Source organism: Suricata suricatta, chromosome 9 (genome assembly GCF_006229205.1).
Source record: "Suricata suricatta isolate VVHF042 chromosome 9, meerkat_22Aug2017_6uvM2_HiC, whole genome shotgun sequence".
NCBI classification, from domain to species: domain Eukaryota; kingdom Metazoa; phylum Chordata; class Mammalia; order Carnivora; family Herpestidae; genus Suricata; species Suricata suricatta.
The window spans coordinates 57,244,130-57,256,701 of NC_043708.1; the positions used below are offsets into that span (position 1 = coordinate 57,244,130).

The 12,572-nt window shown below is 42.4% G+C and overlaps 1 long non-coding RNA gene across 1 annotated transcript; it reads right to left on the reverse strand.

Moving 5' to 3' along the window:
• Positions 1 to 8,409: 8,409 nt before the first annotated feature.
• On the reverse strand, positions 8,410 to 12,113 carry LOC115301849. Its single transcript, XR_003913322.1, has 3 exons — positions 12,076 to 12,113; positions 10,956 to 11,094; positions 8,410 to 9,548 (listed from the first exon to the last, which is right to left on the reverse strand). It is a non-coding gene; the product is annotated as an uncharacterized LOC115301849 (long non-coding RNA).
• Positions 12,114 to 12,572: the final 459 nt, after the last annotated feature.

Here is a 12,572-nt window from a genome sequence, read left to right on the forward strand (position 1 = left end):
TTTCAGAGTTTCTGAATAATCCGCCTGTTTCTTCTAAAATAGTATGGAGTACTTCTTCCTGAAGTAAATCTTTTTTCAGCAAAATCATACTATTTAGATTCTTCTCGTCAAAGCAGAGCTCTCCCTTTGAACTTTTCTTTCCAGTAATTCTACCCAGAGATGAATTGGCATCAAGGCTTTACGCCTAGAGAAAACTATCCTTAACTTTTATACACCAGAGGCTTATTTTCACAGAATAAGCATCATTTGATATGGAGTCAGAATACATTATGGGGAAAGAACTTCAGAGAGACTACAGCAAATTTATTCACTGAAGCTTTGGAGTAGGGGGCTAGCTGGGGTGGGGGGAGAGAGCCTGTTTCAAGGAGTTGATGAACTATAGGAAGCCAGAATCTGTAGTACTGTGCTCATGGAAAGTGAGGGAGGAGGAGACTTGAGTGCCTTTTCCCACCTCGCTGGGTGCGCTGGGATATGGTCTGTCGGGTACTCCAGCTCTGTGAGAAAGGTCACCACTCTGCAATGAGAGGAAGAGAGAAAGAGAGTGATGAGCCACTCCAAAGGCTCAGAGACCACACTTAAATCAAAGACAGGTACTCTCCCCAAATGGTGTCATGGCCAAGAGATTCAGGGTCAGCTTCAACCTGCATGAAAGACAGCATGTCAATGTGAATGACAAGATCATTTCATGTCATTCAGTGGTGTTCAAACCTCCAGTGACTCCCTTTGTTCTCATGATAAATCACCGAGAATTCCAAGTCCTATTGAACCTGAAAATTTAGCTTTGGCATAGCTCACCATCTCTCTGTCCATCTTTGTGCTGCAGCCACTGTCACCTTCCTGGGGCTCACCTCAGCTCCTGCTCCTCTCAGGACCTCCTCTGACTAAAATGCCCACCCCCTTGCCAACCCTTCACCAACTCCAATACCATTTAAGTGTCATTGTTTTCCTGGAAGCCAACCTGATCTTCCATCACCTTATACTTTCTCTTTAGGTACTTGACACACTTACTGTTAAATCATAACTTGTTTGATACCTGTCTTCTGCATTAGACTGGAAGGTCAATGAAAGCAGAAACTCGATCTGCCCTCAATTCTCAGCACCTAAGACAATGCCTAGTGGGTGCTCAGTCAACCTTTGCTGAACCAATACCTGAGAATGAATGAAGTTGTGCAGAACATGGAGGACACTTCAGTTAGCAACGTGTTGCATTTCTAGCATTCCCTCACACTCCTAGATTAATGTTTCCTAAATACTCATTGTAATTATATAGAGAGATTTTATAAGTTATAAACAAAATAGATCCTTATAGAATAATTTTAGTCTATCTTCAAAGCCAAAACATGGCATTTCTATTAATAATTGTGGGAGGCAAAGAACAAAAATATGTAGAATGATTATAATACTGTGCCACAATTCATGTGTCATGCCTTTCCACCATTTAATTTAATGGATTAGGTTAATTTTAATTTAGTGGACTTTTAAAATTTAGAATTCCATGTGTGCTACATCTTGCTTTGCTTTTGTAGGCAGTCGTCCTGGCTGAAATGGAGCAGAAAAAAAGGCATCTGGGCCAGAATTCATCATTACCAAGTGACAGGATGGGAACAGGTGTCAGAGTGATCAGAAATAATTACCAAGTAGGTAAGATTGATCCTGACTTTTTTTCCCAAAGTGTAGTTGAGTTTGATCAAGAGCAGTGCCTCACAAACTTTTATGTGTATTTGAAAGGGAATCTAGTTAAACTGCATATTCTGATTCAGCAAATGTGGAGTGAGGCCCAAGATTCTGCATTTCCAACAAGCTTCCAGGTAATGTCTACACTGTTTGTTCAGTTCACTCAGTAAGCAAGGGCCTCGAACAGATGAGAGTGGTCACGGATTGGCAGAGTGTAGAGGGCACAATCATGGCCTGAAGCAAAGGACTTTCTTCACTGAGAGTTAGTGTCAAAAGTGCCAAAAGTAACATATTTTAGTGGCCCCTTCGACAAGAAGGGTGACAGCAAAGACCACCTGTCACCACCAGAGGGAAGCAGAGGGCAGGGTAAACAGCACAGGACTCCCCAACAAGGCAAACACCCCAAGAGTAATTCTAATAAAGCTCAAACCAGAGCACAGAGGACAGGTGAACTGGAGATTCAGGAGGGTCAGCAGCATGGAGCAAGGTTCACATGGATCAGAATCAATTCACAGAGAGGAGCACTTTGTAGCAGTGGGAGGAATACCCATCACGGACTCAGGGGACCCCACATTCAATTCAGGCAGAAGCTGAAACTAATGAATAGTGTCTTTGGGTGGGTCAATCACTCACCCTCAGCTGGATTCCTGTATCAGTGAAATAGGAAGAAGTGTGCAGCGTGGTCTCTAACAGGGGGGTTAGACCTTCACGGTCTGTGATTAGTGCTACTTGTTCAGCCTTTGAGAAAACTGGGAGGGTCCCTATCCCACAGGCCAAGGATGACATTCAGAGGGAGGACAAAGTCCGTGAAGAGATGGCTGGTTAGCAAGAGGCAAAGCCCGGAGGGCATGTGACTGGGCAGCGAGTAGGTTTGATCTAAAGGCCAGGCCTCTAGAGGCGCACCAGCGTGGCTCAGTTGGTTAAGCGTCCAACTTTAGCTCAGGTCATGATCTCGCAGTTCGTGGGTTCATGGGTTCGTGGGTTCGAGCTCTGCGTCGGGCTCTGTGCTGGAGCCTGCTTCAGATTCTGTGACTCCCTCTCTCTCTGCCTCTCCCCCGCTCACATTCTGTCTCTGTCTTTCAAAAAAATAAACATTAAAAAAAAAAGCCAGGCCTCTGTTAAGGCTGTGGGATCTTTGGTTTTTTTAATTTGCTATCAAAGATTATGTACAAATTGGTTTAAAAAGACAAATGAAACTGAAAGGCTTATAACCAAAATGTTCTCTTGTCTTCCATGTCCTCCTCATCCTTTTCTCCAGAAGCAATTTTGTTTCATTATTTGTGTTTCTACTCCTATTTGCTTCCGTATTTCAAAATAATATGTATAATATAATCCTGTTATTTGACTTGGTAGCCCTTTTTACTATGGTGGATCAGGTCATTAATTCAATCATACCGTCTCTTCCCCTTCATTATTCTCCAAATATAATATATCTTATTTTTAGGTCATATCTATATTCACTGTTTCCATTATGACATCTATGTAAATACTATCCAAGTGAACTACTATGTCAGGTAAAATACTGTGATTATACTTAATTTATTGTACAACTATCTGTTTTTCCTGGAATTAACAATTGACCTATTTTTTTTAATGACTTGATTTCCTCTGACCAGTTGACTAAACTCCCCACACTCTCCAACATTCTATAAAGTGTCTCAAAGAGAGTTTTCTACATTGGAGAATTCTCAGATTATTCTCAGTTTCACATTTTTTGTGTTAGATACGGTTTCCTGAGTCCCATTCTTCCTCCTGGGTTTTTTCCCTCATTTTAGTGGAGCAAATCTTCCTGTAACAACCAACAAACTCTTGTCAATGCCTCTCTGGTCACTGTGATTGTCAAGACACATTCACTAGGGGCTTCCTCAGGAAAAACTCAGGGCCAAAGCCTCTGAAATTAGGGTATGGTCACGACAGCAGTCGAGGCTCTTTTGAAGTTAAGGTTAGCTGGATATAAACTCCTTAGATTATATTTTCTTTCCTTGGATATCTTAATTATCTTACTCATTGTTTTCGGGCATGATACACGTTCTTGAACAATCTGATGAAAACCAATCTCCTTTCCCCAACCCAGGAATTGTCTTTCAGCCTGGACACCCCAAGAGGTTTTCTTTTCTTTTTCAAGTTCAACATGCTTACTAGGCTATGTATCCTTGTTGGCCTTTTTTTAAATTAGTTTTCCCAAGTATTTTCCCTTTTAATATGAGCCTTGAAATCATCTTTTACTTCATGAAAGTTTTCTTGAATTACAGATTTTGAGTTTTGATATATTTCATTTATTTAGTTTTCCTTTTGGGGACTCCTATCATACATATATTGGGTCTTCTTAACTTATCCTTAAATGTATCACTTTCTCTCAAATCCTCAGTCTTCATTTCTGATTGATTTTTTTCCCTTTTCCTCTTCTGTTTCTCTAGAACAGCATCCATTGTGTTTATTTGTTTTTGTTTTCCTGCTACTTTTGTCATTTCTGAAAATTTTCCTTTATTTTTAATTCTTATATGTTGTATTATTTATCATTCAAAGTTCCGTTTCTCCAATTATCTCACTTCTGAGTTTTTCTTATTCTGATTTCTGTTGTTCTCATAATTTCTATCAATATTCTTTCCGCTTATTTTGAAATGTTGGTTTACAATTGCCATCTGCCCTGTGGGTATATTTTTCCAGAATCTTTCATTGAGTGAGGACATTATTCTACTTCTTAGTCTCCTTTTTTGAATAGCTTTGTATTAATTCAGTCACAACCTTTTTCTGCTGCTCATTTTTCAGACAAATGATTTTTTGCTTTACTTTTAGGAAGCAGGGATGAGATGGCAGCTTCTGAAGTTTCATAGCCTTAGAATTCCTTCTTCTGTTGTTTTAGAAGAGAAAAATGCACAGCCTTGAGCTTTCTGAGATGTGCCTCCTCGGCTCCCTCTCCCATTTTCATCAAGATTTCTCATTCCTTTGCCATTATTATTTCTATTCTCTGTTTGGACTTTGCTCTTATTAGTTTCTCTTCAATGAAAAACTCTGCCTCTAATGGGAGTTTGAGTTTTTAGTTTCTAGAGTTTGTAGAATGCAAACTACCTTAGACAGTCTCCAATTAATTATAGTTTCCAGCTTAAATCACAGATGGAACTCAGGATGGGACGTCTCAACACTGGTCTTTTCACCACATCTCCCTATAAATCAGAAAGGCATAGTGCTAGTCTCACTCTGTATCCTGTTCCACCCCAGGGTTTCTTGAGTATGTGTCACTTTAAGAGGCAAAGTCTGAAAGGGAAAGTAACAAAAGCGTAATTTATGAATCTCCATATAAAACCTGACAGAGTGGGGTACCTGGGTGACTTAGTCAGGTAAGCATCCTCCGCTCAGGTCATGATCTCATGGTTCATGAGATTAAGCTAGTTGTCAGGGCTCTGCATTGACACTGCAAAGCCTGCCTGGGATTCTTTTTCTCCCTCTCTCTCTGCTGGCTCTCTCTTTCTCCCTCTCCTCCTCTGTCTCAAAATCAATAATTAAACATTAAAATTCACCTTGGGTTTTTTAATTCTCACTGGTGTTATTTCAAAGTTTTGCAACTGATTGGATCCATGATTTTTGGTTTTCTATACTAGTTGTTCTGAGTACCTGAATTTGAGGTGATCTTGGGCTTATATAATCCACCTTTTCACCATTTGTAAATGCTGTAAAGAATAACAGCCACAGAGTTATTGCAACGATAAGATGAGGCGATGTGGAAGTTGAAACATATGAAATTGTGATTTAACCTGGGATGTAAAGAATTATTTATAAACTGTAAAATGATACAGCATCGCCAGCTATTTCAAAATGGATTTATGAATATGTGAAAACCTATACCTTTGTTTAACTGTATTGTTTTCACATTATATTCTTCTCCCCCTACCACCCCCCACCCCATCTTTCCCCATCAGAATATAAGCTTTATAAGAGCAAAGATTTTTCTCGAGTTTGGTTCACCACCTAATACAGTGCCTGGCACATTGTGGGCACTCAAGAAGTACTTGATGAATGAGCTACTCATTTGCTAACTTTGCCTTAAAGCATATTACACAAAAGATAAAACAAATAGGCAAAACATCACATTATTATTAGGTTCTTGTTGAACTGGGACTGTGTAACGGGCTTTACCAACACATTTCCTTCACCATTTTAGTTTGCTTTGCATTCTTGCCTAAAAATAACATTTGGCCCCCTGCTGTGGAGTAGGGACTCCGTAACACCCAGAGTGCCAGAAAAGCCTACTGCTGAAAACGTGGCAGCATTGGCTTCTTGCCTCCATCCTCCTGTCCAAGATATAAAAAAATTGAAACAATGTGGAGAATCGCTGGGCAGAGAACAAGGCACAGCATTGTCCTTCTCTCACTAGTGTTTGGAGAAGTCTGGCAGTCTGTTTTTAAGTAAATAGACTTGCTTTAATGGAGCAATCTGTCAAAATAAGCTGGGCTGCTTAGAGAAGACGAGAAGGTGCTGCACCGCTTCTGTCTCCCCTGGGAGCTATTTATTTGCAGAGGATGACAAATGAGAGCGAGGCAGAAGCCTGCGGTAATGACACTCAAAGCAAGAAAAATAATAGTGTGTGGCTTAGGAGGGGCTCATTGGAACTCAATGTATAGATGGTTTTTGTGTGTTTAAATAGCTAGCCCGTCCATTTGCATCTCAAACGCTCCAGAGAAGAAGCAGACAAATGCAGAACTGTCACCAGGTGGCTTCTAGTTAGAGGGTTTTGCAAGAGCAGGGGAGGTACAATGGACAGATTAATGAGGAGAAGCTTAGTCTTGGCCGCTTTTCTCCCTCTTCACTAATGGACAGGGGACAAAACCACCAATTTGCTTTTTCACCACCCAATACTTGACAAACGAGTAACATATTTACAATTGTGAGGAATATGCAGCCAGGGGCGGGGTACAGAGGGGCGTGGGGGGAAAAATTACCAAATGTTCACATGAAAACTCACATTTTGGACTTTACCCACAATATTCGCTGCGTGTACAATGACACAGTGAAAAGACCAGGTGTAGGTTAACCCTTTTAGTTTGTGCCAGGACCTTGAATTCTTTGGAAAGAAGAAAAGGATTTAATGTAAACTACAAATGCTTTAATCAAGTGGCTTTCTTCACATACCATGAAAGCATTTTGAAACATTCAAATAAAAAAAAAAAAAGATTCCCTTATATTCTGAAAATATAACCTCTTAAACACCAAAGACGCTGCCAGACCAAGTCCCATCAAGTAACAAGGCACAATAACAAGCTTAAAAGGGGTAAGGATTAAGTTACATTTGTATGAATAAGCTCGTTTTTGTTGTTCAGGTCTCAATCCTTAAATGATCTATCTTGTGCATGGAAGGTGTCTCCTCGTTAAATTATACTTTTATATTCTCAGTGTGGGTCCCTATGCGACCCGAAATGTCCCCAGGGCTCACCAACCTTTGGAGACAAATACCTACATCAATCGTTAGAATTCAGAGTTTGCTGCCCATTGTCCCCATGTGCAGGACCCTCCCCTCACCCCAACCAGGTGGTGCTGAGATGCCAGGACCTGCAGGACACGCGCACGTGCAAAGCCCACACCTGCTCCCCACACCGGAGCACAGCCACAGCCCTGCTGCAGGCACCGTCTGTGGGGGTGCCGTTCTTGCCCCGGTGGTGTCCGCTCTGGTGCTCCCAGATCTGCCAAGCACACCAGCTGCCTAATGGTGCACATCAGCTACAGGCCTCACAGGGCAGTGCCATCCTGCCTCTGCAACAAAAAGGTGACAGGGCCTCTCATTCCAGTATCATGTCCCACTTTGCTTCTGGGCCCTCGAAAAAGCCTGACATGGGCCCCACGTCTCATGAAAATCTCTTGTGAAAACATCTTCATCCGCTTCTGCCTTCTGCTTCTCTACCTCAGACCAGGACCCAGGCCCTGGGAATGAATAAACACCTCTCCTCCATCACTCAGAGGCACGGATGTCCCCACGCAAATCAACTCCTTGAGGCCTTCGCTCCCATTTCACAAACTTGCCAAGATATGCGTGACCCTCACCGTCTTGCCTCACCCTCTCTCTCACACCCAGGCCCCAGGTCCTGTAAATTTGTCCTTTATAAACCTTCACCTTGACCCTCCCTTTCCTTCTCCTCTGCCACTGTCTTCATTCAAGCTCTTAACTCTTTGCCCCTGGCTTATTTAACTCAGAAGTTCCCTAATTGGAATCACTGCTCTGCTAATTCATGCTAAGAGCTGCCCCTAAAACAATAATCAACAAATTCTGCCTTAAACATATAAACTTGTTGCTGTACTTCCTGACTTTCAATTGGCCGTACAAATCAGGTATTTTGCAGTGGAGAGAATGCTAGCTTTGGAATCAAACACCCTGGGCTCAAATCAGAGCTCTGTGTTGAATAGTTTCCATAACTTTAATTGCTTCAAGCCTAAATTTCATCATATGTGAAATGTGATATTAACATGTGCTTCATAGGTCTATTGTAAAGAAAAATTAAATAATGAACACGAAGTGTTTTTTTAATGTGAACTACCAATGTGAAGAATAACGTTCTAAAAATTCAGGTGCTCCCCGTGGAACTAAAATCCTCCGTAAGCTGGCCACCACCCACTTTCCCAGCCCTTTCTCTAAAGACTCCCATTTCCAGCCCTCCTTCCTGGACTCATCTATCTGCTTCTTGCCCTCAAATATGTCTTTCACTTCCAGATAATGCTAGTTGCTATAACAGAGAAACCGAAATGTCATTGCCTTAATATGAGAGAAGTTTATTGCTTGCTCACTTAAAACCCGAAACAGGTATTCCCATGTGGCACGTGGTCTTCCTCCAAGTGATGATTCAGGGATTCAGGATCCTTCTCTCCATGGCCCTGCCATCTTTAACATGTCGATTCCAGAGATGCTCCAAAAGGAAAGAAAACATGGGGAATCACACATTGAAGATTATTATGGGTCATGCCTGGAAGTGGCTCAGATCAGAGCTGAGTCATCGAATGTGGTGCAGTAGAGTGTCCAAAGAGAGGAGGACACAGAGTTGGTAGACAGCTGGCTACTCTGTGCCACCACCTCAGACACACACCTAGAGAATATCGCCAAGAATGTATTCCACGGTGTATCTTTCAAAGACCAGTTTAGAACTCACTTTATTCATGAAATCCTTTTAGAGTAACCTAGCAGATGATCTTATTCTCCAAACAAACTCCTGATACATGCTGATTATACTCTCCTTTGACTCATTAGCTTCCTTCTTGTTAAATCACAAAGATATTTATCAGATCTCTTTCTTTTCAATCTCTCTGGGACATTTAAATCTCACACCACCTTCTTTGATGAAACACCTCTCCACATCGATGTCCATGATTTCAGACCTTCTCCTACTTCCTGTGAGCTCTGTTGTTGGTTCAGATCTCTTTTACGCTGAGTAAGTGTGGGAGTCTCTCAAGCCAGTATTCTTCCGGTAAAAGTGGCTAGGAGGTTTTGGTTTAGCCTTCAACCTCAATGTCAAAGCCAGGAAGCATTGACTGGGGAAGAAGCCGAACCTGCCAAGAGATCTTCCAGTGTCTAAAGCCTCTTCAGCTGTCGGGTAGAGTCGTATAATGTTAACAATTTAGACATTAAAGCATAATAGAGTAAAACTTATACTTGTTGGTAGCCAGCAATCCATGGTAAGAAGTGGGTAGTATTGGTTATAGAAATGGTAGTAATTAAACATTTAAGGAAGCGAAGTTGGGAAGAGTAGAAGATGTAAAAAAAAATGTTGTTCACGTTTTATAGTGTTCATTCGCCAAACAGTAAAGTTTTTATAATGTGTTCTCCCTATAGATGGCAACATATGTACTCTTCACTCTCGCGGACTCTTCATTGCTTTTAGGAAACAGATGAGACCCTATGAGATGAAAATAAGAGTATGATTTGGAGATGGAAGAAAATTAAAAAATTGGATTCCTTAGTAATTGCTTACAGAATTCCTTTTAAATATGAAAAAAAAAATACCAGAATTCCATAGACCCACCTATAATTGTAAAATAGTCTCCAATTCCCTCTCCTCTCCTGCACCCGCGAACTCCGGTGCCGCACAGGACACTTTGGAAACCCCTAGGCGCAGAGACCGCTGCGCTCCCGCCACTCCGCAGCACGGCGGTGAAGCCTCCGCGTTCTCCTGGCAGCAGAGCTGGCTCAGCCCATCCCTTTGAAGAGACACAAGCCTCACTTGTTCCGCTCTTGACAGCACGGAACGGTGTAAACTAAAGGCTCCTTCACATTTATTCATGCAGCTCAGTTCCTGTCCTGTTGCCTTTCCTGAGCAGATGTGCAAGTGCCCAAAGACAATTAAATTATGATTCATACTCCAGGACGCCTGCTAAGGCAGGCTGCCTGGCCGTGAGTGAATACATATTTTAGCGGTAGCTGATCTTTCCCTTTGGTTGAGGACCAAGTCGGACTAGGCATGCCTTTGAAGTTATTTCTGTCTCGGTGGATTAGAGGTATCAAAAGAAGCAGCTCCACAAATGTTTTAACAAATATTTACAATTCTGCACTGAACAACCTCCACCGTACCTTAACCTTTACTGTCTTGTGAAATGCTTGCCAACCTCCCTGCCAAACTCATACACTTGCCAGAGGAGGAAAGAGGGCAGCAGCTCTGAGGAAACGAAATACAAAACCGTAAAGCATCCACTCCTTTTACCATGGAGGAGCAAAACCTCTTGTTACGCTGCCCTGTGCAGGAGGACTCCCCTCCCCAGGCCCCGTCCACCCGAGAGGGGTGCTCCTCCACCCCGGAGTGATATTTCACCTTCTCAGCCAAGGTGTTGGAGGGACGTGTTCTATATTCACCTTTGTGAAGTCATAGGAGGGCCCTGAAGCCAAAGTTTCCAAATGTGCCAAAGCGTGGCCTCAGCCAGCACAGGAAGGACACAGAACCATAGGTTGAACTCCAAAGAAGATGGTCAGGGGGCTCTCGGGGCTCAGGGCTTTAGTCAGTTACAAGGCTGCAACACTTTGCATAGTTTAGAACAGGCCTCCCTCAGTGGAGGTTTTTAAAGGAAACTGCTCACAGAATTCTTTGGTTGCTTCTAAAATGCTATAGGGATTAGTTAAATGGATGACTGATATATTTTTTTAAAGACTCCTCACTGTGAGCACAAAGACCTCACAAGAAAAATATGCAGAGAATTAAAAAGATACAGGAAAGAAGCTGGCAGGTGGGATACCATGCTGATGGTGGAAAAAGAGCAGTGGTCCAGCTCCTGGCTTATGTCTATCCCGATTTCTCAGGGGTCATTACACCTACCTGTGGAGTCAGTCAGGCTGAAGGTGTTAAAGGAGACTCAGCACTGGTGAGTGCCTCAGGCGGCTTTAGTCAGCAACTCCATCAGAGGCTTCCCTCAGAGAAATTACCTACGGCAGAGCTTTAGAGAAGCAGATGGCAGCTGGGGACAAAAAAAGCATGGAGGTTCATTGGTATACACCCATGACATGGAACCCAGAGACCCTCAGAACTGTCTGTGAGATCCTGAAAGGACCCAGTAGAGGCCCTGCAGCAATGATAAAGTGATAAAGGCAAGAGCACAAAATGTGTGCTATACTGTTACAGTTACAGGACCACCAGAAAACACAAACCCAGCCCAGAAAACACAAATTAGAAGCATACGAATTCAGGGGCGCCTGAGTGGCATCTGACATCAGCTCAGGTCATGATCTCGCAGTTCACGGGTTCAAGCCCCACATCAGGTTCTGTGCAGACAGCATGGCTGCTTCGGCTTCTCTCTCTCTCCCCCTCCCCCGCTTGTGTACACACAAGCGTGCTCTCTCACTCTCAAAAATAAATAAATAAACATTACAAAAAGAAGCAGAAGCATATAAACTCAGATGTTCAGTGGCTGAGGTCGTGGTCAGGCATTTCATTCATTCACTCATTCACTCATTCACCAAATGTTTATATTCTAAGGCACTGGATTAAGACCTTTGCAAAACAAAAATAACTACACATAGGTCTTGCATCTGAAAGCTTACAATAATCACCTCTGTAAGTACACAAATAACCATAACAGGGGTTAGAATTGGTCATTATAGAGTCACAGATAAAGTCTGCATTGTCTCAGAAGAGACATGATCTCTGTGTTAGGAGAATTAGGAAAGATTTTGCATAGGAGCTAAGGGTTGAGGTAAAATTAACACATGCAGAGGTGATGTAGGACATATTCTCAAGGAAAAGCAGTGTGAGTGACAGGATTGAGAAGGGAAAGCTTGGACAGGCTAAAAATAAAAGCAATAGTGTTTAGGAAAGGAAATATTTGGAAACATGGTCAGAAAAGTGGGGTAGTTAGGAAATGGGAGGGCCAAGCAGGCCAGCTCAGGGAGTCCGATTTTCAGGACAAACAAGAAGTCATTAAAGGTTCCTTAGTGGGTACCTGGGTGGCTCAGTCAGTTAAGCCTCCAACTTCAGCTCTGGTCATGATCTCAGAGCTCACGTGTTCAAGCTCTGCCTGGGGCTCTGTGCTGACAGCTCAGAGCCTGGAGCTGGCTTCGATTCTGTCTCCGTCTTTTTCTGCCTCTCCGCTGCTAGTGCTCTGTCTCTCTCTCTCAAAAATAAATAAACATTAAAAAATTTTTCTTTAAAGATTCCTTAGCAAAAGATGGCTTGAAAAGATGGTTACTTTGAGAAAGTGTATCTTTAATAGCCAAGAAAACTCTTGTAGGCAGGGCCAGGTTCATGATCAAACTTTAGAGTAGCTCCTATTACAATAACACTCAGCAGCAAGAACTAGCAAGATCATCAGTTTTTAATCCTAAACTATGTCTTCCTACTGCCCAGAATATGCTCAGACTCCCAAATTTTCTGTGTGCTCTTGGAGTGAGAACTCATGTAAAAAAAAAAGTCTATGCCAATTATAATTATGAAGGTCTG